This window comes from Anomalospiza imberbis, chromosome 3, assembly GCF_031753505.1.
Source record: "Anomalospiza imberbis isolate Cuckoo-Finch-1a 21T00152 chromosome 3, ASM3175350v1, whole genome shotgun sequence".
Classification (NCBI taxonomy): Eukaryota; Metazoa; Chordata; class Aves; order Passeriformes; family Viduidae; genus Anomalospiza; species Anomalospiza imberbis.
This window is the reverse complement of record NC_089683.1, coordinates 103,077,238-103,104,275: the sequence shown is the minus strand read 5'-3', so window position 1 is coordinate 103,104,275 and position 27,038 is coordinate 103,077,238. Positions and strand designations below refer to the sequence as shown.

At 42.2% G+C, this 27,038-nt stretch overlaps 1 long non-coding RNA gene across 1 annotated transcript in view; it reads right to left on the bottom strand.

Annotated features, from left to right (window-relative positions):
• The window catches only part of LOC137469979 (uncharacterized), a 123,671-nt gene that overhangs the window by 55,509 nt on the left and 41,124 nt on the right, over positions 1–27,038 (bottom strand). Inside the window, exon 2 of the long non-coding RNA XR_010996849.1 lies at positions 24,894–24,984. This is a non-coding gene — a long non-coding RNA (uncharacterized lncRNA). The remainder of the gene's footprint in view (positions 1–24,893; positions 24,985–27,038) is intronic.

The window sequence follows — 27,038 nt, the reverse complement described above, 5'->3', positions numbered from 1 at the left end:
AAAGGCATCATCCCTAGAGATTTTCTGTAATAATTTCTCTCCACTGGATAGACAAGGGAGACCAGGGTGTTGAGGCTCCTAACCCAGGTGGCTTGGTTACATCTCTCAAATCCAGTGAGATCTTGGCACCACTGAAGCCAAAAGGAGCCTCACAGACCACAGCAGGAGCAACCTGTCTGTGTAGCAACCAATGACTCTGTTCTCCCAAAAAGGAACTCCAGAGCCAGCTCCTCTACATGGGCAGCATAGAATTCAAACCTCAGGGTCATCAGGGCGACTCTGAGTTTACCTTTCAAAAAGAAACCTTCTAAGTATTTCCTTCAGCAGAATATTTAATCATGAGTGTAAGTTTGTCAAATGCCATCTCTGACCTCCAAGCTTTTATTGATTACCTGCAAGTCCATTGTGTTGCATTACGCTCACTCAGGCTACAGGGCAGAAAAGTCAAGAATAAGCTAAAAAAGTCCGATTTTAAAAATAGATAAGAAATAGTCTCATTCTCAAGTTAACAAATGGTGTTACAATTAGCTTTGCAATAAAGGGACAAGAAACACTGAATTATTCTCTAAAAGGTGGAAGAAAATTTCACCAAAAGAATCTCTGAAATTCTGAAACTCCACACAAAACTGAGGGAGACACCAGCCCTTCCCAAAGGAATAAAGCATATCTGTGGAGACTAGTGGGTTTTACTGCAATTGCATGTCAACTAAAATAATAGCAAGGAGATTTAGACAATATGATTCTGCTACCAGAACCAAAATGTCACCCTCTCCCCAATTAGCTGTAACCCGCTGAAGAGAAGGGGGAATGGGAATTGCAACATGGAAATCCTTTCTTGAATTCTTTCACCAAAGAGAGGAGGTTATTTAGTCCTTGTCCCAAACATACCTTCTTTGTGCACAAATCCCTGAATGTGACTGGAAGCCCCAGTGGTACAGTGATACACTGGGAAAAAAAAGTAAAACTCAACTGTCCAGTGGCAAAAAAAGTAAAAGAAAAATTGTATTTTTCAAATTGAATGTGCTTGAATTCATTCTGCCTGTTTCTTGCTCTCTGGTTCCCAAGGATTTCCAGGAGGTGCAGTCACCTGGAAAAACTCCCCACACTAACACACAGAGGGATTTTTTCCCTTTCTCCACAGTTGGTCACACTGCAGCTCATTTGCACATGCTGGTGAAAGCAAGAATGCAATAGAGATTGAGAGGGGGGAAATCAACTGGGGCTTCTCAGGGCAGAAAATAACATTTTGTAGTGGGTGGGGGGAACAGAGACCGAAGCTGAGAAGTTGGCAAGGCACTACCTGTGAGGATCCTAAAGGTGAGCAGAAGGAAGCCTGAACTCCCCTTTTCCCTGCCCTCCCTTTGAATGGAGAGCCTACCTTTATTTATTTTGGCTGAAAGCTGTGCTGACAGACATCAAACAAGTGAAGGCTAAACACTCATTCTATAAGAACTGCTCTTCAGCTGGAGTTACAAGTATTTGGGACTTCTCATCCCAGTGAAAAGACGTATGGGATCAACTCTTCTTTGTCAGGCTGTGAGAGCTCCCTTCCCATGGGACAGGGGAACACCAGGAATACCCCTGTGTGCCTGGCAGAGCCTCACAGATTAGGGTTGGATCATTTAGGTGGCAGAACAAAAGAAAAGCAGGTGGGATCCCAGTCCCAGCTTGTGTTTCCTCGCTTGTGAAAGACCTGCAGCAGCTAGCACGAGTGTGTGGGGTGGTTTGGGAGGAGAGCTGAGCTAAATGCCCCTGAAAAAGGGCTTGTTGCACAAGTGAGATCAAGGTTCGATCTCCTGGTTATTAGTCAAACAGGGGAATAAGGAGAGAAAGCAAGGAGAGTTCTGCTTTACAGGAGATTGAACTGTGGCACAAGCTGCAATAAAAGAAACTCTCAAGGTCACAGCACAGTCCTGTGCCAAAAGCAGAAGGGAAGCCACAGTGCTGGTGCACAGCCACAGCAGAGCCCCACGCTGAGGCAGCTGCACCACAGTTCCTAATAAACCATGCTCTGCCTTTTCTGCCCTCTTTTTCCTCCCAGCCCCACATTTTAAACTTTTTAAGCCAAACACTCTGATTTAGCAAAAGCCTGGACACTTTTTTTCCCACTCTTTTATTAAAAAAAAAAAAAAGATGAAGAAGAAATGAGGTTCTTGTTAAAGGGAATGGAAGTAATACAACTGTGGCTGTGATTAACGTAGTTCAGGGTTGAACTGAATATTGCTTCTTCCCTGCAGTATTTTTAATTACACTCCTGATTTTATATTTGGAGACCGTCATAGACCTGTTCTGGTAAATTGTCAAGCAACCACAAGTCAAATATGTGTTAAATATGAGAATATACTGCCATTTTTATCTGATTTGTGGTTCATTCACACTATGTTATCTACTTTTAATTAAATACCATAAAATACACATGGTCAGCAGTTTGACTTTTCATTTCCTTACAATGTCAGTAATTCAGCTTGATTGTTGCCACCTACCATAGAATTGCATTTTAAAGATGTTACCCCTGCACGGTGCAGATTCAATATCAGAACAATTTAAACTAGTTGCTAAAAATAACTACCACCTACTTAGGAGCAGCTCTGCCTTTAACAGTCACATGCAGATTTCATGACTCTTTGCCTGCCTGGCGAGGACGGGCAGCCTTGGGAGGCATGGCAGTGGCCTTGATTTCAGGGGTGGGGGGGTTGGGTTTTGGGTTTGTATGAAATGCTTGTGTCATCTCCGTGCTGATTGATAGCCCCCCTTGTTCATTAAAGATATGGCTTGGATTTTGCTAGATTACCCCAGGCATTGGAAATAAGAGCCTTCCTACTGGAGGCATGCTATGCATGGACTTAAAGTTCACCACTTCATTAATAACACTCCTCAGCTGGACATTTTACGTGCCTCTCTGATATATGACTGTTTAGGTGCATTTTTCCCCCTTCCTAATACTCCTTTAAAGGGGAATGAGTATTTTTATTTTAAGAATGATTTAATTCTTTGACTTCTAGGTTATATTATCACACTGCTGAAATTGCCAGATCTCGTTATCCTGGCTGGATTTCTTTGACCACTGAAAACAATTCATTAAAACTAGCAATGGCTGAGCATCCCTAAGAACGACAGACTGAACACAAGAGCAGCAGCATCATGTCAGACCAAGGCAAATCCAATGACTTGTCTCTAACAGTCACAAACAGCAGATACCCAGGGAAGAGGGAACAGAACCACCCCGCAACAGCCAACATCCCTGAACACCCTCCCAGCCTCTAACAATCTGAGGTGCACAGGTTTTTCTGAACCAGAGTGTTTTTGCATAAAGCAGCTCTTGGTAAATTTTTTTGTCACATAAATCTGAGCAGCCACCCTTTAAACACCCCACAATTTGTAGCATCCACAACATCCTGCAGAAAGAAGTTCCTTGTGTATGCTACATGTGCCATGAAGCAGCAACACACTTGCTTGCCCCAAAGCCTTACTCAGTAGCTTTATTTGATGTTCCTTTACTTCGTGTGAGAAGAAACAATGAGCCAACTTTCCCTGCTCTTCATCTCGATGCTTGTAGTTATCATTTTACAGCCCTCTGTCATATCCCCTCATCTCTTTTCCCAGCTAAAGAATCCTAGACTATTTTATGATTCTTCATACAAAGCCATTCTCTGACTCTAATCACTCATTTTCCATGCCTTTCCCACTCCTGCTGTGTCTGAAGTGTTGGAACTGAACCAAGTATTCAAGATGTGGGCAAAGCGTGGATGTCTAAAGTGCTGAAGAGTGTCTCCTCTTTTGTGTCTCCTCTTTTGTTTTGTATTACTTTACTAATAGCTCCTAACAGTAAGTCAGCCTTTTTAAAATAAATACTAAGCACTGAGGTAATGCTTTCAAAGCCCAGTGTTATAACCACATCTTTTTTCCCAAGTGATAGTATTCAATTCCACGCTCATCACCGTCAATGCAATGCTGCGACTTTCACCCCACCTCTCTTACATCCACGCTGAATTTCATCTCCCACTCTATCGCTCAGGGACACAGTATGAAAAGGCACTTCCTCGGTTCTTTGCAGTCAGCCCTTGCCTTTATTACCTTGAATAAGTCAGCATTCACCTCCAAACTTGCCATCTTATTTCTCACCCTGGTTTTTTAGCACATTTATAAAAATATGGGCTGTAGCACAGACCTCTGCAAGGTTCAGCTGTGGAAAAGACTTCTTTATTCCTCTCCGTTGTTTCCCATCTTTTCAACAATTATTTATCCATGCAAGAAACTTATGGAGGTTATTTCCTGTAAGACCCTTGGGTGAAACACTTTTTCAAATGCCTTTGTGAATTCCCTGAGGACCATATCACCCAGATCTCTTTGTTCATTTGCCGGGGGACTCCTTCAAAGGGTTCCTGAAGATTTGTGAGCCTTGTCCTCCCTTTTCATTCTTGAACACAGAACTTCAGCATTTTGAAGGATGCCTTCTTGCTTCTAATAATCTGTTTTACCCTATGATTTGTCATGTCAGTTCCCCTTTGGTCTTTCTGAAGTAATTTGAAGAAAAACAGGTGATGAACATTCCCTCAGAAGTGCTTAAGGGATAGCACTGGGATATTTGTAAGCTATCAACAACTAAGTTACAGAAAATACATGGGGGGTGGGGGAGTATTTTATGCTCCACCAGTGAAAGATCTAATCAGCAGACTAATTCCCAGGTGTCAGAAGCCCTACACCATCTCCCTTGGCCAACATCAGACAGCACGTGGTTCAGTTTCCCACACACAGGCAGATTTGGCTTCTGGAATACGTTAACGTGACTGATTGCTTCTGGCAGAACTCAGAGGAGCCTTAATCTGAAGCAGCAGCTACGAGCAGACTGAGGAGAAAAGCCCCAAGCCACCCATGCCTGCTGCACACAGGTTGGGCAGGTCACACCCAAGAATTCCAGACCTTTGGCTTCTCCCTCTGTCTGCCATCTGCAGTGTAGGAGGTGTCAGATGGACTTCTGCATCCACTTCTGAGTGCCAAAAGTCAAAAAGGACATCCCACAGCTAAAATTCACCTGGGGAAAACATGCTCAGGAGTCCCCACGTTGGTCTCCTGAACAAACAGGGGTGTTGATCCTCAAAAAGAGAAACTGAGAGGCAGGAAAAGAATATCCAAGTGTGTAGAAGACTCCATCCAAGAGGACGGGAACTGCTTTGTTCCCGTTCAGAATGGGGGGACAAGAAATCATGGACAGAAAGGGAAAATCCACTGGGTGATAGGACATTATTTTAAGAGTAAAAATAGTGACTGGAGATTTTTAAGAGTTGATTAGAGAACCATCTGTTAGAAATTAAATAGATACAATAGGTCTTGTTTGGATCAGTTGATTTCTTGATATCCCTTCCAGTACTCTTTTCTAGGATTTGTAGTCCAAATCCAATTGATTTATATAGCCTTTGAATCAAACCCTTAGGAAACAATTATTGCTGACACATACATGTAAAAAAAAAGATGGGGAAAACCCCATTCTTAATTCAATATATTTCACTGAAGATACAAAATAAAGAGTTTTCAGTGAAGAAGAGCGAGCTAAAGAGTTGGAATTGTGTTACAGAAAAGGGAGAAGTTTAAAGCAAGTTCATGATCTATGAAGAGGCATCTACTGTGTCTGAATAGTCGTATGATCTGAACAGGAGCCTTATTTAGCTTTAAGGAAAGGGCAGATGTGGGAAAAAACCTTCAAATACATAAAAAAAAAGAGGGCAATCTTGTTTTGATTTGTAGATTATCATGGAATATGTACAAAACTCAGATTATTGGAGAAAAACTGAACTTTCTCCACATAACTGGTTAGAATGCTCTTCTCTCATTTTGAATGAAGCAGAAGCCCTTGTTCCATGATGAGAAAACAAATGAGCAGATTAAAAAATGTCACATTAACTAACCCCTCTGTAGGTTTCATAAGCCTGGAAGGCCTCATCTGTAGTACCTGGAGGTGACATTTCCTAAATACTCATTTATGATTACGAATCATTTTCTCTAAGGGGAAAAAGATTAAGATTTCGCATTAAAAAAAAAAAAATCAACCAACCAACTAACTAAAAATATATATATAGGTATCCTAAAAGATGGTGACAAGTCAGCCTAGCTTGTCTGGTATGTAACTCTACCCAGCATCACTTTTGTAAATAATTGAAGCCAGATCTCTCTCTAAATAAGAACAGCAAATAGCATCTAAAAAGGAGAAGAGGGTTTCATTGCATTTGGTGGCTGCTGTGACAGATTGTGGTGTGGGGTGATATTAGAGGATAAGATGCAGCATTTTGGAATTGGTGTTGAGAACCTCAGCGTTGCACAATGCACCATGAGGTGTTTCCTCCTCCCCACAGAGCTCACACTTTCCTGACAGCTCAGGAGTCGACTGGGGCAGGGGCTGAGATTCTCTCAAACTTCATCACGACAGTAAAGGAAAATGCTTTGTAATATTTAAAAGGCTGAAGATTAAGGGAAGACAAACAAGGCAAAGACAATGAGGATGTGCTAGTTGAGAACAGGAGTGTCAGTAAGGAAAGCATCTTGGAAATATGGCAGAGGTCTAAAAGCTATGACAGTTTAGCTATAATTTTCAATCTTCCCATTATTTTGAAAAGGTTTTCTGACCCACAGCCTTTTTGTTTCTAAGTTAGGAATAACAAATTTTTACTTATCGAGTAAATTTCATGAAGTTTGATTAATCAACATGAGCAAAATACTTTCTTGAGAGATGCCGTGAAAGGTCAAACTAATGTCAGGTCATGGCAAATCTGTATTTGAAAAAGGACTTTTGCTATAGGTATTCCTATTTACTGAAAACACCACTAATTAGGTTTGCCATGAGCTGAAAAGAAAATATGTTTGTAAAAGGATTACAAAGGAGATCATGAGGTAATCCCAAGATGCTAACAGTGAGTTTGACATTCAGGACCAAACCTAGCCCAGGCACAATTGGTGTAACTATACCCAAATTAAAAGGAGAGAATTTAACCCCAAGCCAAGAAAAAACAAGCTGGATTTGAAAAAAGAAGGGATTTATTGTAATGGGAATACTACCTCCCTAGGCTATATCACCTAAAATATAACTAACATGGAAAAAAGCATAATGAGTCTGCTGTAGCGAGGGTGCAGAAGATGGAGGGCTTTCCTGCTAATCCAGTGCTTCCCAGGATTATTTTAATCTCCAGAATTTGTTTAATGCCAGCTCATCCCTCCCTAGGAGTTCTATTTCCAGGTGTCCTGAGCAGGAGCCTGAGAGTTTTCTGTGACTAATTACTGTCAGTGCTGAAGTCCTGCTCCAGAGAGGACTGGAGTAACCAGGGCTCTTGAAAAGTGTCTCACAGGCAAGTTATTGTCATCTCCTCTTTCCAAACTACACCTCAGCTGTGGGTTTAAAACAAGTGTAATGGGGTATGGTAGGGAGATGCATGAATTGTTGCTTTAAAGATGAGACGAGACAGAGAGAAAAAGATTCTGTGGCTACTGCCCAAAAATTATTAAGATAATGATTAAACTAAAAAATGCAAATACACAAGATGTTTTGTGCTGCTAGGCAAGACCAGAACTGATATTAAAATGTCTTGTGAACATTATAACATGTTCAGAGGCAGAGGGGGTAGAAGACACAGAGGAAAACAGAAGAGAAGCCATATGGTCATAGCCGGTGGTCAATGGAAAACAACAAACCCAAATGAGAAAGTACAGATAGAGGAATACAAAGTTTGGGGGAGAAAAGTTTATCATCACACCTCTCTTGTGCACTTGCACAGTGAATTCTGGGCTGAAGCCCCACTGTTTTCAGAACTCCCACCTGAAGCCAAATGTAAGAACTCTCTGAGGTGTATTCCTGAAGGAGGGTGCAATGAAAAGGGTTTTTTTCATAAGTAGAGGAATAATTATAATCCTAAAAGTAAGCCATGACAGTTCTGTGATTCCCTGATTCAACTATGTTGCTGGAGCTGGCATTTTCCATGGCAATCTGAACCACTAGGAAGCTGCACTTCCATCTCAGCATATTGAATCCTCCTCAGGTTGCCACCACCACAAAATCTGGGCAAGTTTTGGGATAAATAAGAAATGGCTTGTTCAACCAACAGCATTTCAAAACCTAAGAAAATGAAATATTCCCTGTTGCCTCACCTTTCAGGTCCCAAATCTACCTTAATTTTCTACAGTAACAATCTCTATCCCTGCTTTGTGTGAGGAAATAAGATGGGGAAGGAAAAACTAATTTTATGTCCGAGCAAATTAAGACAGTGTAATTGACTGCAGAGAGGGCAGCAGCCGCTTGCCTTCCCAGCTGCAGACACATTAAAGATTTACACACTCTGTGTCTGCCTGTTAGGGGTAGTGGGAACAATCCCTTCCTGTGCTTACCCCAAAAGCAATCCAAGCAATGATACGTCTCAAAAATTGGCTGCACACCACCCTCACTGCGGGCCAGCAGGTATCTGAGCAGCACAGCACACGTGTATGCATGACTGAGGATGGATAGCATGACATTTATTAACCATGCACATAATTAAAACCCTTTAAATACGTCCTCAGAACAGAAATAACGTATCTTGAATTCCACAGGACTGCCCAGGCTGCCATCCTCAGTAAGTTTGGCTGAAGAGAGCTACACAACTAAATCACTGGTGTGGAAGCAGCACTCCAAGGACTGGTCTCCTATCAGCCCATCTGCACGAGCACGTTAAGACAGCACAGCACGTGTGGGATGATATGGGAAGCCTGATCAGGACTTGGATCCAGGCTAAGGCCAGCCTGCTGCTGCTGGCTAACCCCACACCCAGAGGTGGGGAGAGCAGTGCAGAAATAGTCACCACTGCATCCGTGCTAACACCAAAGCCTTGCTCAAGAGAGGAGTCCACTGCTCACATGTGAATGCTGTGAGAAGAACAAATTCAGAAGTTCAGTCTTGCTGCCATAAGAACTGTTTCTTTTCCATGAACAGTCTGGAACTGTGCTTGCAAGGTACATTTTTTTATAATTTAATCACATCATCCACTGAGCCCCCATTAGCTCAGTTTTGAGCTCCAACCTGACTTTCCCTCAATGTCTTTTTCTCTCTACTGTGCCCCTCTGATCACTTTTATCCAAATTATCATCTTTGTAAAACTTCTATATTTGCTCCAGGAGAGAGACTTTGCTACTGGCCTGTCCATAGAGGACTTTGTGCTTCAGACAGACTCCAGTGGTGTATTAATAGAATAACTGAAACTGGGTTAGGGCAACGAGTGATTCCCAATAAGGCGGCCCATCGGCTTTGTACGACTGGAAACAACAACTCCTTCATAATGCTACAAGTCTAAAATTAGAGGAGAGGGAAAGGGCCTAAGGAATAACCTACCTTCCACACTACAGGCAGATATCCTGCTTGGAACCATGAAAGGATATCTGATATTCAAAGCTACCTTCTTCTGGGACTGTTGTCTGTAATGTTGTCTGAGAAAGGAAAATTTGTAGAAGAGGTATAAATGGGTACATCAATCAATACCTCCTCACATATCATCAACTCTCCTGGATATCTTAAATTCAGAGACAATACTTCAGCAGCTAGCTTGCATCACAGGCAAAGAGCTGACAAACACAGAAGTAACCAAAGTAATGTAGGAATTTGTTATATGTGTTGAATTTTGAAAGTTTCCCTCTTCCCCAGGTGAAACAGCTTCAAAATAGCATGACACTTGTACCTCATGCTTGATCAAAACATCAATGACTGAGGTTTCATGAGACTTTCCAAAGAGGAGGAGCAGGCAAGAGAAGTGCTGTAAGTGGTTTGCTAAGCATTGCTGAAAAGCAGGTGGAGATTTGGGGTAGGAAGAAGAAATTGGATAGAGAAGGATACGGTGTGTTGGAAAGTAGGGCAGAAGGTGGAGGAAGCAGGACAATGCCTGGATGCTTTTCTAGCAGTTGTAGTTTGAGCAACTCAGTGGTCATCCAGCCAACATGAACCAAAGGCAAACACTCAGCAACATCCACAGAGGTGCCACAGCTTCTGTGGGTTCAGTGCATGAGACAGGATGGGTGCCACCACCCTCAGGGCACACTCCCTCTCCCTGAATATTTCTCACCTTTCCAGCACAGTCCCACTGCCAGTTTACCATCACAATGCCCCACAATGAATTTGCAAGCATCAGCATACACTTGACCTTGACTGGCCTGCAGCAGCACCACCAGCTTCCCAAAGCAAGACCTTCCTGCTGCCAGCTAGTACACATCTCAAAGCAGCTGTTGAGTTAGCATCATCTGAATTCATTCCACTGGAAGCACCTCTTGCACCCCAGCCAACTCCATTACTGCTGGGGAGAGAAGCTTTTGGCTGTCATGTATCTTTCAAAGCAAGTTAGCGAGGCCACGCGTTTAATTCCCAGTTTGGCTCATTTTTCCTCTCCAGCATCTGCGCACCTCCGAGCCCTGCACTGTAGCACTGCTACCAGCTCCAAGGAATCCGGAGATGCTGCTGCTGCTGCTCAGTGGATCTGTTTATACCCGTAAAAATTAGTGTTGCAGCTCCACCTAACTTAAACAGTTTTGCTTAGGAAATTACAGCGTGGCATTCGACCGGCTGTTTAGAGCACGAAAGAGTAAATGAGTATTGGCAGCGTGGTTTTAATTAAGCAGGTAAAGCCTAGAATAAGCTGCATCAAATGGAGAGTGTTTCTTTAATTCGGTATTGTTACTGTCCTCAGCCAGGGCACAAGGGGTTGGCCTTAAAATCCTCGTAACTAAAAAGCCAGTCTCATAACCAACTACATAATTGATTAAACACAACTGTGGACTACCATTATGGGGAAGTGCAATTTTCCCGGTGTCGCTTCGAGTCTGAAATACCTCAAGGGTAATTACAGCCCGAGATGCAACATAGAAGGCTTTGAAGTAGGGAAAGAAAAGATTAGGGTGGCTGAGACGGTCTGCTCCTGTTCATTTGTCCTTCACGGCAAAGACGCTTAAGCCGCGGCGGAGCGGTGCCCCGCCAGCCCCGGCGGTCGCGGACAGCGCCGCGGGTCACGCCGAAAGCGCGGCGGAGACGCGGCCCCTTCCCTCGGCCGCCCTAATGAAAGTTTCATGCAGCTGTGCTCCTCTTTGGCTTGGATTTGCCATGCCTCGCTGCCCGCCGCCGGGCTGACCACTCACGGCGGCCAGGAGTGCACTTGCTCTGACCAGCTAAATTATTTACCCCAGGAGCAATTATATAACGCGACACGCCAAGCTTTAAAAAAAAATTAAAAAAAAAAAAAAGGGACCCTGAGCAAAGAGGCACTAAAACTAATTCGGAAATGAAGAGATCCAGTCTTTATTTCTAATTAATAACAGGTTAGAAGTAAAAACCGCTATTAGTGACAGAACATAACGAGGAAACCAAACCGGCATTGTTAAGAGGGCTATTTAAAGAAATGTTAATGAATTGAATTTGAAGTTCTTCTTAGTCAAGCAGGAAACAACTAATGGTTTAAAGAGGAAAAGTGAAGCATTATTAAATGCTGTATATTTATTATGTCAGTGACCAGTTTGCCAGAGGCTTTGAGGTGAGAAGGGAAGTTCAAATCCTTTCCACTGCATGTACAGCTACGGAAAGGTAAATTCATGGGCTTCCTCACATACCACACAAAGGCTTAGTAATTTGTTTGGATTAATAGCGTATTGTAGAAGCATAACACTCACACTTTAAAACTAACAAATTCAGCGAGAGCACAGAATTATCATTTAACCATTACTGTCTTCATAAAAACAAGTGCTCTTAATGCTTTGCAGTACATCTTTAAAGTGCTTTAAAAGCCAACAGCTAATTTATCCTGCCACAACCTACCTCGTGGTAGGCAGGGATTGTTATCTCCCCTCTGCAGTTCAATGAACTACGGGGAGTTAAGTGACTTGCCCGGGGCCACAGAGAAAGTCAGTGTCGGCTCTGGGTGCAAAACTCTTGAGCTCTTGGGGTGCCTGATCGCTCCAAGCAGATTTTTGTTAACTCGTTCACAGTATGGTACTAATTAACGAGTCTTTGAGGATTTTTTTTTTTTTTTTTTTTTTTTTTTTTGTCTTTCATAACTAGTTTTTTTCAGGCTCTGACAGGCAGGTATCTTCCTCCTCTGAACCACTGTAGAATTAGGGTTTTTGGATGGTCCTGCTTGTCCATCCTGGCTCTGTACAATATTAGAACTATACTGCACAAAAACTCAAGGAGTCCCCTCTAGCACTGACAGAAGGTTTCATCAGAAGAGAACACAAAACTTTCTGAACTTTATGTGCTTTGGAGCAACATGCGTGCCCTGGACACTGCACCCCAAAAACTGAAAAGGAGGTCAAAGGCTCCCACATGGCCCTGAAGGAGAATCAAGGAGTGAGAAGTGCCCAGTACATATGTGACATGAACAGGTCAACAGTTGAACAGCTTGAACTGTTCTTGTTGCTGGAAGCAGTGCTGGTTTGGAACCACCTTTGTGTTCCATGATGCCTAAGGACCGTTTTTCATGTAGGGCTGCTCAAGGTTGCAGTGTTCATTAAATGTCTCCAGGAATCCATTTCTGAGGCTGACCATTATCACACACCATCTCTAGAGGATAAGAGCATTATTTTGGATGTTATCACTCAGGGATATCAGTCCCCTGCTCCCCAGGTGGACCCCTGTTTTCAGCTGTGCTGGCTTATATTGTGCCCGTGGAATGCTTGACAAACCACTTCCTGCAATGAGGACCTCAGCTAGATTGCACTGCATAAAAGGGAATTGTGCCACTACACTGGGACATGGCAGTGTGGGAGAGCAGCTTCCCTCTGGCACCGACCAACATAACTGCAGTGTTAAAGCACACAAAGTTTAGCTGCCACTGGTATGAAAATAACCACCAGAGCATTAGGTAACAAAGCTCCGGCTATGGGCAGTCCACAAACAGGATGGACAAAAGTCCTGGCACCATCAAGCAGCATTGAAGAGAGCTGCAAGGCAATTCCTGTTCTCTCATCTCTCATCTGGGTGGATGAGGTGGGCAGAGGACCTGCTCCAGAGAGGTAGTCCTGTCAGCAGATCAGATTTATAGCTGGACTGAAAAGCCACTCTGGTTTATCCCTGCACACACCACACCCCATCCCCTATTCTCAGGTGCACCAAATGCAGTTCAGCCTCCTAGATGAAAGCCCTAAGAACCACAACTGCCTTGCCTTTCCCAGCTACGTTATCTCTGACATTCACAGACGTACAAGAAGATGAATGATTCCTACCTACTTCAACATACACAAAAGCTCTGACAGTGCCAGGCCCTGGAGGCTGGGGAGAAACTTTGCTCTATCCTTTGCAAATGTAGAGCGCTTGCAGCTGAGCTGACTCCTCACCACAAGCACTGGACACTTGTGGGTTTAGTACTGAGAGGTCCAAACTCTGCAGCCAGCCCAGGTTTCTTTATCCAAATGAGACTTATTTTGACACTCAGTGCTATCTCAGTGCCCCAGGTACATCTGGTGGATCAGAGATCACACCTCGTGCCTGCTGGGTTTTTACGTTTCTGCACAGAGGAACCTGTGGTTGGTATCAGTGACAGGAATTTCAAAGAGTGAGAGGAGGAAATAGCAGAGATGAAAAAATGGACATTATTTTCCCTCCAAAGCTGGTATGAAGACAGGCTGGTATGAAGCTTTGTAGCTAACAGCATTCAAGAAAAAGAAAAAGTGGATACATTGTGAGCTGAGTATCCATGAAATGTGAATCATTAAAAAATATTCACTGTTCTTGCCATGGCACGTTTCAATCACACCTTATTCCTCATCTGTACTCGACTCTTCAGTAGGACTATTCTACTGAACTTATGCTATTTTTTCAAATATTAAAAAAAAGCCAAACTTGGTATATTAAATCTTCTATTAACATTATTCTGGAGGTCAAACCCAACTCCCAAATAAACATTTACTGGATTTTATTTATTTCCATCAGATTTTATATTAAATCAGTGTGCACATATTTGTTACTGTTTAACATCCAAAAACCAAAATTATCTCCACACTTAGACCTATGAAACCATTATACCTGGAGTTCCACTGAAAAAAGCATATTTAAATCTCTGCAACCACACGTAATTTTCCTTGCAGGCAAGGAACAATCATCTAGAATTAAGCAAATATACTATACCCATAGCAACCCAATTTTTGGATTTCAGGTAATACCAGTGATTGTTAAATCATGTGTATTTCCCAAATACCTTTAAACTAAGGATTTGGATATCTCTTCCCAAGCTTCCTTACTCAGTCCTGTACAAAGAAAGCATTTTTTATGAAAAAGGATACAAACGCTTTAACTTAATAGCAGACACACACAATCATTTGAAATTCTGTCTAATTAAAATGTTAACTTTCTATAGAGAGCTGATGTTTGCTCAGAAGAGAGGTAAAGCCATGATGTTTGCAGTTATCATTTCAGTTGTATTGCTTCCAGGGAGTATTTTATTTGTACAAACCTAGAATCCTTCTCTACTCCATGTAAAAAATAGATTAGTCCCTTGATAGCCTTGAAAGTCATATCACTCACAAGAAAATTAATAATGCATTACAAAGTATATAAATTTTAAAAATTAGAGAAAGTAGGTTGTAATGGTCCGAGGACCACTGTCCATCCTGTTCACATCCAGCTTTCACAGAGAGTTTAACATCTTCCCCTCTGACAGCACAAAAAGGTAGGAGCACAATTATTTCTGACAACTCCCCATTAAGTCCCCGGTGTCCCCGGCCGTCCCGCAGATGCAGCGGAGCAGAGCTATGGCTCCAAGACAAAAGCTCCAAGCGATGGAGGGGAGGGGAAGGCACTGTCCAGGCAGCTGCCCCTGGGTGCTTCTGGTCCCCACTCTGGCCCCCTAATTTAGAAGATGCTCCCAAACCTTGCTCTTAAGGGGGCTGCAGTGCAGCTCACTGTGCAGTGCCAAACCCTAGCTAGCAGGACTGCCCTCTCAGCTTCCTTAGAGCAGAGGTTCCTCCTTTCAGGGTGCTGGCAGCCAACAGGATTTGGGAATTTGCTGCACCATAATAATGAAGAAGCACTGAGCCTGAGCAGACTTTGGTACTAGTATTTCTATGGCAATTGCTTCAACTTGTCAATGGTTAAAAGGTGTTTTAAAAGAAAACAAAGAGAAAATAGAAGAAAATGGACATTTGGAGGATAAATACACCATGCACTGAGGAAAGGAAAGCAAAGCAGACAGGATCCTGTATGCAGCTCACCCTTGTAGTAAGGTTTGCTCTAGTAAGAGTAAGGAAAAAAAAAAAAGCTTGATGTTGGAAACAATAGAACTGGTGGTTTGAACTGCGTAATTAAAGGTGCAACCCCTCCTTCCAAAAGTTTCCATGACAAGTCTGCTAATGAAGTGGGCAGGGAACTCAGTGAGGAAGCAGAAAGGAGGGAAAGAGCCCAGACCCTCTGTTGTGTTGGTAATGTCCCCACCCTGCTTTTGGAGTGGGGCACAGAGAGCCACTGTGATCCTTGGAGGCACCAGAGGAGTTTCAGTCCATTTCTCAGTCAGCACAAAGCTCAGCCCCCCCTGCCTTTTGCTTAGAGCCATATCTCTGAGGGTGACCTGGAAACACATTTCTAGTGCCACTCTGGCAGGTTGTTGTGACACCAGCACTAAATAATACAGCCTTTGACAGCAGCAGGAAAAATATGGCAACACAAACTTGGCCATTTTCTTTTATCATCCTAAAGTCCAAAGTGGTCACTGTTCCTTCTGGGTTTGGGGGTGCAGAGTGAATGGGAGGAAAGCTTTTCACCTGCACCCTTCCTGAGACAGCAGCAAGCTCAGTCAGGCTTCAGGTGCCACCTGAAAAGATCAGCACTGCCAGCAGAGTCTCCAGAGGCATCAAGACTCCCCACTTCATTTCTAAAACATAGAGCAACACAGACATTTCCTTTGCAGCTGCTACAAATACTCTAAAAAATAAGAGGGTCTGGCTTTTATATGACTGCCACACACACACATACAAAAGAAACCCACTCTACCACATGTAATCACTCCCTCTGAGAAAACAAGTTGCTACGGGTTGTGCGGAGCTTCCTGAGCACTCGGGATAATGAGGGAACAGAATATATGCCATGGGAGTTCAAATCTCAGTTTACCAGCACAACACTAACTCAAAAATTTTGAAATTCACTGCAAAATGCTACCTGGAGTTTTTGTGGCATCCAGAACAACCTTAACAATACCTTCTTAATCCCTCACCAAGAAAATAAAAGCAGCACAGATCAGAAATAAAAGGTGTGCAGCAACTTGCTGGTGCAACCTATATAGCTTTGCTCTTTTGTGCTGAATATTGGCTTTATGTACAACTTCAGCAGGCACACAGAGCTAGGAAAGCCAGCACAAAAAAATGCTGGGGGCTGTAGATGTGTCCAGCAGGTCCCAGATCCACGTCTGGGTGATGCCATAAAGGGATGGGGACAGCCCTGAAGGATACCTGGTGGCATCCTGAAATCCCAGCCTCCTGTTTTGCATAAGGAGAGGAATAATCCAGACAGAAAACAGCTCATGGTGGGTTGTGCTGAGATCCAGCAAAGGTGGGCAGCAAGAGCTGCTCTGGCTCTGGCCCACTTCCAGGGGAGACGAGCACCCCTCTCATCAGCCCTCTGCATAGACATGAAGCTGAGAATATTATGAACAGCTCTGAGGAAAAAAAAAAAAAAAAACCAAAAAAAACAAAAACAAAAAAAAAACACCACAGTTTTAAAGCCAAATTGTGCATATTAAATAGAAATTAATAGAAATAATCACAAGTCAATCTATTGATTGATTCTAATATCAGAGAAGGATGGCTGTGATTTTAATACATTCCTTAAATATCAACATGCCTGTTTCTTTGCTCCTAAGAAGGTCTTATATTTTGTTTGTGTTCCTTTTTAACTCGCTGTTCTTTGACTGTGGAGCACAATGTTGCAGTTAGAGCTGTCAAGCATCCTGGAGTCATAAGTATTTTTCAGACCTCTCATTAACAAACAAGCTTCCAATCTCAATATGTGTTATCAAAATTAGATCTTTTCTCAACAGTTGACTATTATGTATTATACAGTTACAAGTTTACAACTGGTGACACCATATTGTTAGATTTTGTTCCTGACTTTTAACAATGTGCTGCCTAATTACATTTTGTATTATATTCTGAATGTATAGGAGTATTTTATTTGTGGCCCCACTTTATCCTGCAATTTGTTTCTCAATAAATGCAAAATAATAAAAGCCCAAATCCTAGAATGTGTAGTATTTTTATTGACCCAGTGTTCTGCTAGTAAACACAACTTTGATGGTTTCATGAGTGAAAGTTTATTAGGCTGTGTTAGTTTTAAAATACAATTGCCAGGGGACTGATGTTGAAATCATTTCTTGCAAGACAAACTTGGTTTTGGATGCTTTCCCAGCCCAAGCACCACAAGCAAAGCAAAATGGCTATCCCGGACACATGACATTTCGCATTCATTCTTGCAGTGGCAAATCTTTAAACATTTTAATGCTGTCTGCCACTTACACAGAAAGAAAACAAAAAAAACAGCTGGGAAAGATCTGCTCCCTGATTGGTGTCTTCAGGGTAGTCCTCACAATAAATGGCCAAATACCCCTCCTTATAGGTCCACCCAATCCCAATCGGTAGATACCAGTCTGCCCATCAAAACAGTGACTAGAGAGTGACAATCTATTGCCTTGTCTCATGTTTCTAAATTAATTTATTTTCACTTAGTTTTATGAAGCTATCCCCAGACTTCCTCTCTGAGAGTTAGAGAATTAGATCCAAGTGGTCCTGCCCACCCTAAAATTCATGATCCAGCCCAAGTAGAGTTAAGGAGTTCTTTTCCAGCATTACTGGAAAGGTCTCTCCTGAAAACATCAGCCAACTGCATGTTTCAGACCTGGCAGCATGTTTAGGGAAGTGCCACTTCCCAGGACTCCTCTGGGGAAAATAGGAAGCAGGGACTCATTGCAGGGGAAATACAGTGGAGCTGTTTTGAAATATCCTCTGTTCCCCAGACCCCCTAGCTGCCCAACAAAAACCTGACCCCTGCCAGCTTCTAGAAACAATACCACGTGGTCTTATAAACTTGCATTTTAAGCAGCCAGGAGAAACCCTCCCCGCTGCCCCACAAAGCCATGAGGTCAGATGAATACCCAAGTTTTTAGCTCTTCTCTGTGCCAGCAGCAGAGCCAGACTCGCTGGTAGCAGGACAGCCCCACAGACTCAGGCAGGCAACACATCCGTGAGATCCTCACTGAGCCAGCACCCATCCCACAGGACCTCTCCTCCTCTCTCTTACCTTGGGGTGAGCCATGGCTGGTGCAACACCTTTGCTAAAAGGTTCCCAGGTGTTCACAAGGCCCCTTGAAATAAGGTTTGGGAGATTGTTAGGACAGCATTCACTCACAGAGGGGAAGATCATCACCGAGGGAGGCAGGAGCAAGAGCTGTGCCATTTCCCTGCCCACACACCATATTGTCTTCCTCCAGCAAAGCTACTCCAGAGGCTTTCTCTGATGCCAAACAACACAAGCGAGGAGGGCAAAAAAAAAAATAAAAACTACAGCCTCGTGAAAATGTCCTGTCTGTTCATTTCCACAAGCGCTGGCGAGACATTCTCTAAAATCATACACATGTAAAAAGATCTAGAGGTTGCTGGTTAGTTTGTCATACATTTTTATAGGCTTTTCTGAATGGTTTTAGATTTGACATAGTAACTGACTGTTACTAGAAATAAACTGTAAGTCAATTCCATGCTTCCATAATTCACTGCCCAGGGTTGTTCAAAAAGATTTAGTGATACTTGTGATAGACAGCAAGCCTCTTGATGTTTTCATTTTCACTTAGTGCCTGTAATTCCTCAAACTTGCTGACCTCTACAGAACAGGACGGAAAAGGGCTCCAAAACTTCTTTGAAGGCACTCACTCACCAAAACATCTGAAACACTCTCATATGGCTTCTTTTCTTTCCAGGGCACAAACAACAATATGGGAATAAAGCAATTGCTGTTGTTTTTATGAAGGTGACTGTTATTATTATCTCCATGACAGATCATGTGGTTTTAATAATTTATAATGGAAGAAGTTAACCCCCCCCGCAAACAAAAAATGCATTTTTGTTACTCAGAATGTCAGTTCTCCTGACAGCTGCATATTGATATTTCTCTGACCGAGTGCCTTCATTTTGAACTTTAACCTTTTTATAGACATTTTCCTCCTCTCTCCAAAAGTTAACAGATAAATTTTAAAGGCTCCAGGTCTGGATGTAAGGATGCACAAGCAGATAAGTGCCTATGGAGTGTGCAACCAGGAACGCTGGTTAGCCAGGACTAACAAACATTTGAACATTCAAATATTTAAGATACACTCACATTACTGGCGATGGTGCATGAAACCCACGCAGGGGGCAGAGCACGGGAAGCTGATGGCCATGAACTATTTAACTGTAACAGTAGGAAGAGGTAACAAGCAAAACTGCTGTTGCGGCTCCTCTTAATGCAGGGTTCCCAGGACAAAAGCACCTTGATAGTATCAGCACGGATCTGTCATTACGATTTAATTACCAACAACAGGCCACTGACATTTGAAGCCATTTATCAGATTCCAAGCCTGAAGGTGGACCGGAGGCCACCTCTCCTTCCCCCAGAGGGTAATTCTTCCCTCGGCACAAAGCGCCGTATGGCTAGCGCCGGGCTGGCACCGCACATGGAAACACGGTCCCCTTGTTTCCTTGGCACAAGTGGAGACCTTCCCAATGGTGCTGAATACCACCGAGGGCTCCTTACCACTGCCATGGAGCAGATGGGAAGCAGCCAGGATCCATGCCTGAGCTGGATTTTTTTGGGACGAACCAAAAAAACCAAGCACGGCAGCCCGGCTCCCAAGATAGGGCATAGCAACAATGAGAAACTGAGCTTTCTTGGGGTATTTTTAAGTAACCTGGTGATTTTAACCTAACTGGATGGAAGTACCTCCAGCAAAACCTGACCCTGAGGTGTTTGCTGTGGGGATCATTCTAAAAGTTACAGTATTTCACAACAGAATGAACACGATTCATCTTTATACGGTGCAGTCCTGTGCAGCCCTCTGCAGCGAGGACTCACATAAATTATACCCCAAGAGTCTTTGCAGAAAAAACAAAAAACAACAACAACAACAAAAAACCCAAACAAAAACAACCCCACATCCCACAAAGAAAAGTACTTGGAATAAAAACAAAAAAGGAGAAAAAAAGAAGAATTATAGGAATCACAATCACATATTTCGATGCATTTATGCATTTAGTTATTAAACAAGGATCTGAAAAGAGGGTAAGGAAAAAAACTTAAATTGGGACTTTGCATGAACTTCAACATCATACAGATGATTCTCCGCTATTCCATTTCTTCTGTGCATTAACTATTTAACATTATTTTATTTTTCCTCTTTTAGAAAAAGAGAGAAAGAAATTGCAGGCTTTGCACACCCAGCAGAGCCAGCAAAGGTCTTTCACAACCTGTCTAGCAAGCCAGTGGCTTGCTGGAAATCAATCAGCTAACAGAAACCAGCACTGCTGGCTCACAGCCATTAGCTTTTGTTTGGGCATTTTCACATATTGCCTAAACTTTGCTTTTTGTCTACACGGTTTACAACAAACACCTCCATCTACTCAGACTCGGATGAACCTTGTGAGTCCCTTCCAACCCAGGATATTCCAGGATTCTCTCACACTCACTTGCAGAGGAACCCAGGAGAAAATGTCAGTTGTGACTCAGAAGAAAAAGAGGGAAGGAATAAATTGCAAAAAGGTGCACTGAAAGCTAACGTGCCTCTTGCACTTTTAGCTGGAGTGCAGGAAAAGCCCCTATGAACACAGACACATAAACACAACGTACATTTTTATGAATCAGGCCTTTAGTTTTAATTGCTTCTTACTATATAGGCCAATTAAGGATGAGTTGGCAGGACGAGGATCTTTCCCAGCTCATTTGAAGGTAGGAAAGGTGGAGTTTGCTTTGCTGGAGGCTCCCATTCACACACTTGGCCAAAAAAATGTCACTGTCACTAAGCACCTCTAGCAAAAATCTCAGTCTATATAGGTAGAAAAGTAAAAGCAGGAAACCCAAAAGCTTCCATTTGACCCCATCTCTCACTTTCAAATAAAATCAATTACAGCATCTCTACTTGTCTGAGCTCTCAAAGATAAATACCAATAAATACAGATTCAGAACTGCACCTAGAAAAGTCTTAGGTACGCATGTCCTCCGAGAGCTCCCCTCCTTTTATCTGTGATTGATCCTCTTCACCTTCAGAGTGTGTTGAGGTCAGAGCTTAGTTAAGAATTCCTTTTAAAACATATTATAGGCACTTTTCAATATATGCTGTGGATTTTGCCATGCAATGGATGATTACAGAATCACAAACCCAAAGCACATTAATTGTGGAAGCAATCAGCCTAAGTGGCGAGTATGTAGAGCTTACAGATGTCGTATGGGTAAGGAAGCATCTTCCAGATTAAGATACCATTTTTTTGTTGTATTTTGGGGTTTTTTTACAACCACTTTAAGCATTTTCAAACAACATAATTAGCAATGAGGACTGAAATGGACTTGCAAACACTACGCTGGAATCAGACAATGCCTTGTGACATTCCTTGTGGCTGGATGTAGGAAAATCCTGCACTTGAGGTAGCAGTGAAGGATTTTCCTGCAGGGAACAAGAATGGGTGTCAGACTGGCCTGCTGCAGGTAAGGAGCTCCTTTGGCCCTGCATGAAAGTATTATCTATCAAGATAAAAGTAAAATTATTTATTAGATTTTCAAACATCATAGAAATAAAATAGTAAATCAGTCCAGGCAGTAATTATTCCGTCTCAACTTGGAGCCATTAACTCTTTGCCTGCTGTAAAGACATCCTAACTACTCTTTTTAATTCCATAACCTTATGAAATAGCTTTATATAATCCAATACAAAACAACAATTACTATTGACTTGAACAGGAGTTGAAATATTTTCTTTAAAATGTGCCTGAATTCATGAGAAGAGGAAGCCCAAGGACCCGTCTGGGAGGGCTAGAACGGTTTTCAAAAAAACCCTGAAATTACAAACTTGTGAAACTCTAAGGAGGGCACCTGGTCACTGCCAGCTCTGCTCCTCATCTCTCCCACCTCTGCTCCCCTGCACTCATCTTGCTCTGGCAAAAATCAACCTGCTGTGATCATTGTGATTTTAAATGCTGCAGTTCTCCATCAGCTTCCCTCTTATTAAAGCACAGAATATACTGCTTGTTGCTACACAAAGTGTCCCCCCACCCCACCCCCCTCACTAATGGCTCTTTTCATGATCTGCAGCAAGGATCATTTAATCTGTGAAGAATGGAAATTTCAGTGTTTGTATATCGTCAGTTATTACCTTTTATTTCTAAATTGTGTATTTGGAAGAGGAGGAAGGACTTAATGTTTTTATTTGCTGCGGAGCAAATGTTCAAGGATACTGCAGAAAGCAGTTAATCCCCACATAATTTTAGATGCTGAAACTGGAAGGTGCTCCAAGCCCCTTGGCTGCCATCCCCTTGGCATCCTGTGCAGCCTGTGGCACCCTTTGCCACTTCCCACCCGTTGCAAGCCCGGTGTTTGGGGACAGAGGGACATCACATCCACTTTTTGCGCTTATTCTGATCACCCTTCTCCATGCCAGCCGCCCTGGAGGCACTTCAAAAGCCAGGCAAGCCCCGTTGCTGTGGCAGACAAGCCCCCTTGCTACCCCTGAATGCCACGCTGCCCCTGGTGCTCCATAAAAGCAAACAAGGCAGTCATGGTGAAGTACAGATGGATACAAAAGGCACAAATAATAATAATTTTAAAAGTCTGCATGCAGTAGCATCTAAAGCTAACTGCATGTTAAGCAAGGAGATTGTAAAGTCCTCTTGAGTGCCTTAGGAAATTCAGGAACAAACAAAATCTGGGAGGCAGCCTAAGTGCTGCCCTCACAATATTTAAGCCAATGAATACAAGAAGAGGAACTGGAATATCAAAAATAATTACATGAAAATAACAGTGTTTATTTTCCCAAGAGCTTGCCCACCTGCAAGTTCTGGTTTTGCCAATGTAATCCTGCATTTGTCTGAGCAAACTGGCTGAGAAGGATTAAAGCAGGACTCAGTGTGCTTGTGCCAGAGCTCAAATTCAGCCTGCAAGTTTCAGAGAGCCCTGAATTATTATGGGAATTAGTCAAGGGAGGAGTAGGAATTTAACCTAAATGCTCATCCTTTGGTGACTTTAAGTTACATTTAGTATCATTTTTTTACATCAAGCTTCTGAAAATTATTTAATTTTTTCCCTGTTTCATGCCAAGGTCTTAATCTTTACTGCACTGGCAGTGAGAACGTTTTAAAGAATCATTTCCCGAGACACATTTAATACATTTCCAGTAAATTGTACATAAACCTGTCCAGCTGGCTGGGTCATTTCATCAGCGACACACCCACTGAGTGCAGGATGCCACCTGAGATTTACCTCAATGCTTTCAAAACCAAAGCGATGATGGGATAAAGCTTTGCTAATGTGTGAGTGCGATGGGGAATACACTGATAACTGCCCACCAGGGAGTACAAGGATCTTTTTTAGGTTTGTTATGGGAAAGATTACACAGCGGATTAGACAAAGGGGGTTGAAGATCAGCACTGAAATTACACCGACTTTAGGAAAAGCAGCATTAAAAAGCTGGCTGTGTATTTAAAACCATTTAAGAAACAGACGGTGAAGTTTATCAAGTGTTTCTGAGCTGTGTCCTGTGCAGCTTTCAGGGACTGCTCCACATGCTCGGGAATACAAACAGAAGTTTTCACAGGATGAATGTTCTGAGCAGGATTTGCCATGTCAGGGCAGAATACCAACAGTGACTTCCTCACAGTCAGCTCTGCTGAAATTACATCAATAAAGAATGTTCAAGATGAACATTTTTAATGGCTCCTCTTATGAATATATTTGCTGAATCCAAGTTGGGGGGGGGGAAGAAAGAAAATATCTTTTCATTGTTCACAAGCTATTTCTGATAAAAAGTGCAGAGAAGGCAAAGTGCTGAGGAAAGACATCCTGCTAAAAACAACCTAGCTCAGCAGCCTGATTTTAGGAAGAAGTGCCTTGTTTATGGTACAAACACAGTCCTTTCCTGCAGGTACCTTTACCAGCAATGTCACCAGCAGGGTATTAAGAGAGGCCATGAGGACCCCACATGTCCCAGTTTTGGAGCAGCACGAGGGTCCTGATCAGTGACAGCTGTGGCTGTGTGAAGCATTAGCACCTGGTGTCACTGAAGCCCTCAGTGAGAACTTGGGTGACCAGTTATGGCCCAGGCCCCTCCCTTTGTCCCCACCACCACTGGCCACCTCGTGCAGTTTCAGAAGTTGAGCCAGGCTGGCATCCTCGTCACTGTTCATCACCGCCGTTTAAGTGAATTTAATAAAATTATTTTTCTAAACTGTTTTAGATGCCATATCTATAATCCATAAAATTTATTGTACCTTTATGTAGAATTATACTGGAGTTGAATATATAAATCAATTTATAAGGTCTAATGACATACAAACGCTTAAAAACTAAAGGCGATGTAGTAAATTCAAATTACCATTACAAATGTAAGCTTTGTAGTCAGTGTGTGACCCGCTAAGGATTATATTTAACTCCCCTGAGAGTGGTTTATCATAAAACTTTATACTTTTATTACAGTGAATTATTAACTCCTCCATGATGTGAGTCATTCCATGCTCTGACTATAGCTTTTTTAATGACACTATAATAGACATCTTGCTAATAGCAGTAGGATTGCTACCTCTGAGGTTAGAAAAAATAGAAAAGCCCCAAAAAAAAGGAAAATAAAAAAAGTGAAAATAAAAGATACATGCAACAAATATGTGAAAATGCATTTCCCAAGAGAGTAAAAAATAAGGACCTGTAAGAAGTTCCATCCAAGGCCGAACTGCATAGGGGTCATGACAATCTTCTGGCCATGTGGAGAAGCCATGAGCTGAAAAGGCTGGTATCTGAAATAACCAAAATGTTTTACCATTAGAAGATATAAAATCTGAATTACTGTAATTATTTATTTTTTTTATGTGGAGAAGAATTCTTTTTCCTCCTGATGTTCCAGTTCAATCAAGTGACTTTAAGATATCTCTATACAGATTACTTGACAATCATCCCTTCTTCCCAGGAAGTTTCCATAGACTTTTCCCAAGCAACATTTGCACCATCCCCAATGATCTGCAGTTTAATATCAGTATTTCCAGACCCTCCATTGGCTGGAATTGGCCCAAAATCTTGGGAGATTTCTGGGCTCAATGACAGGACAATCCAGGCCCATGAAAATTCCAGGGTTCACTTCATTATCAGAAAAGCAAATCCAAGAGAGGTGTTTCACTTAACTTCTTTCTTTTGTGTTTTATTTCAAATTTCAAAACAGGTCTATCCAGCCAGGAAATGTCACCTTTCCAGATGAATTTCTCTCTCCAAAAACCAAGCTCTGCTCCAGGTACATTGACAACAAAATTGACTGGATTTAAAATAAAGCTAGTCCATTTTTGACCAGATTTCCACATTTTACAAGCACAAAGGATTTTCCATATGTTTGAATGTGATTTTAAAATGACATGCACACATTTTTTCATAAGAGAATTCTACCAAAAAGTGACTAACTGCAGTCTGAAGCGTGCCAAGTCACATGGCATTACAAAAAAGTGAACCTATGAGTATTTTTAAGTGGTCCTCACAAAATGAAAAAAATAAAAATAGAAAATTCACAGTTCTTATATCTTCAAGTTTTTTTTTGAATACTTGTGTTTACTAAAACAGTCAAAAAAATAAAAATCAAGGAGACTTTTTGCTATTTCCTCATTACACTCATTAATCCATTTATAGCACTCCTTTGCTAGCAACATGACCATAGAGCTACTGAAAAACAGTAGGAAAATTAAAACTGGCAAAGAGAGGTCAAGCCTACCTGTACAGCAAAAACCCCCAACAGAATAGGCTGAAACAGTGGTAATTCAGTACAAGTTCTCTGAAAATTCAAGAGCTGCTCAGAGCTATCTATATGATCATCTTCCATTTAATAAATTTATTTGTAGCTGCTGCTTTTAAATAATTGCATTTTTTCTCTTTTGGACAGAAGCAGTGGTTACCACTGTGGTCACTGGATGAGCACTTGAGGAACATTAAAAGGACCTTGCACAAGGATTTTCAGCAGTGCAAAACTTCATGGGGAGAATAACCTGCAGAAAATTCAGTCCTGCCACAAAAGTTTGCCTAATTTATCTATTTTTCCTTGAAAACAACTTTCATTTTCAGCCTTGCCATGGCTGCAGGGAGGACTTTCAGGGCAGAAGGCCTAGAGCTACAAGCCTTCTTACTTTGAATGGAGTTGAGGATGTTTATTTGAGGAAACTATGAGGATTCCTAAACCCACATGGAATTATATACCAGAGCTGGGAGACAATAACTCTTGCCTTGATGAATTCACACCTACCTCTACTTTTGTTCTCTGAAAGACTTGATGTTGCTGCATAGATCTAGAAGAAATATACCAAAATTCTGTACTTTAAAATAATTGCTTTCTGCTTTCTGCTCAGCTCCAGTTCTACAGCAGCAAGAACAGGCTGCACCCTTTGTAACAGTGGCACATGTCCCTCTTCCTGCATTGATCTTCCCACCACTAAATGAGAAATTTGTCTAAGCCTGTTGATAATTAAAAAAACAAACAAACCAACCAACCCTCTGCTCAGTGCCATTCCAGCAGGAGTTTCTGGGCCAGGACTGAAATAAAGGAAAATTATTCCACATGCAAGCTCAGCCTGTGGAAAAGGAAAGAGTCTGCTGTTGTGACACCATGAAGTACTCTCTTTACACAGGTTTTATGGGGCAGTTTAGTGCTGTGCTCCTGTTTGGGTTTTTTGTGTCTCCAGTCTCTCTTTGTCAGCGTTTACTTATTTAACTGTAAAGTTTCCATTGATGCTAAGATTTGTTTACAAGTGGTTCTCAGCCCAAAAAGCAATTAAATGTTTTATTTACTAAAGCTGAGTAATGTTGTAAGGGTCAACTC